The sequence below is a fragment of the Octodon degus genome, unplaced genomic scaffold (genome assembly GCF_000260255.1).
Source record: "Octodon degus isolate 3935 unplaced genomic scaffold, OctDeg1.0 scaffold00004, whole genome shotgun sequence".
NCBI classification, from domain to species: domain Eukaryota; kingdom Metazoa; phylum Chordata; class Mammalia; order Rodentia; family Octodontidae; genus Octodon; species Octodon degus.
In genome coordinates, this window is record NW_004524580.1 from 12,048,959 (window position 1) to 12,050,586 (window position 1,628).

The window sequence follows — 1,628 nt, forward strand, 5'->3', positions numbered from 1 at the left end:
AGCATCCAAAATATTTCAAAGGATATTCTAAAAAGATATAACGAGGACTACAACTCCATGGACCCAAACAAAATGAATCTACAAGGTAACACAAGCAGGTAAATAGAAGAGAAAAAAAGGGACCTAACAGCAGAAAAATAACATGATGAAGATAAGTAAATATATATCAGATATAATCATCAGTGTAAATGGTCTGAATTCACCAATAAAAAGGAACAGACTCACAGAATCAGTCATGAAGCAAGATCAAACAATCTGTTGCATACAAGAAACATTTCATTAAAAAAGAAATTCAGAAACTGAAATTCAAAGGATTGAAAACAATACTCTATGCCTCTGGCACCCAGAAGAAAAGCAGAGGAACTATTCTATTTGGAATGTAAGAGGATATTAAGCAAAACTGATTAGGACACACAAAGAATGTCGCTACAAACTTGTAAAATAAACAATCTCAGAGGAGGTGATAAGTATATGTTTACCAAATACCAATGCAACAAACTATACAAAACCAATATTAACAGACATGAAAAATCAAATAAGTGCTGATATGCTTTGCATCTAACTGTACTCTCAAAATCATTCCTGGAAGCAAGCATTATCCTTATACCAAACCATAGGAGTGAACAAATAAAAATGAATGGCCAATCTCACTCATGAATATTGATGCAAAAATCTACACAAAAGGCTGGGCAGACAGCTCAGTGGACTAAAGCACCTGATGAGGCAGAGCCTGGGGTTCAATCTCACACACCACATGCTGTGCCAGAGCTGCCTCCAGGTGTGCTGAAATGGTGATTGAGATTGGGTATGGGGGTGCGTGCCTGTAATCCCAGTGCTTGGGAGGCTGAAAAGAGGAGAATCTCTATGAGTAGGACCTGTGCAGTGAGCCTCTGTAGATCCTGTGCTAAATACATAAAAAAAAAAAAATTCACACTGAAACACTAGCAAAAGAATGCAGCAAATCATCAAGAAGATTATACCACATGATCAGTGGAATTCATCCCAGGGATGCTGGGATGGGTCGACATATGAAAATTAATGGCTGCTGGTCTGTGCGCTCCGAGGAGGGTCCAAGCCCGCCGCTGCCGCCGAAGGAGCCCCTCGGGGTGTGCTAAGCATTAACAATGTCTTTCATCTTTGAATGGATCTACAATGGCTTCAGCAGCATGCTCCAGTTCCTAGGGCTGTACAAGAAATCTGGAAAACTTGTATTCTTGGGTTTGGACAATGCAGGCAAAACCACCCTTCTTCACATGCTCAAAGATGACAGACTGGGCCAGCATGTTCCAACACTACATCCAACATCAGAAGAGCTGACGATTGCTGGGATGATGTTTACCACTTTCGATCTTGGTGGACATGAGCAAGCTCGTCGGGTTTGGAAAAATTACCTACCTGCCATTAATGGGATTGTCTTCCTGGTGGACTGTGCAGATCATTCTCGCCTCATGGAATCCAAAGTTGAGCTGAATGGGTTAATGACTGATGAAACAATATCCAATGTGCCAATCCTTATCTTGGGAAACAAAATAGACAGAACAGATGCAATCAGCGAAGAAAAACTCCGTGAGATATTTGGGCTTTATGGACAGACTACAGGAAAGAGCAATGTGACTCTGAAGGAACTG

At 40.9% G+C, this 1,628-nt stretch overlaps 1 pseudogene; it reads left to right on the top strand.

The window, feature by feature from the left end:
* The first annotated feature begins 1,051 nt into the window (after positions 1 to 1,051).
* Positions 1,052 to 1,628, top strand: LOC101567397 (annotated as a pseudogene).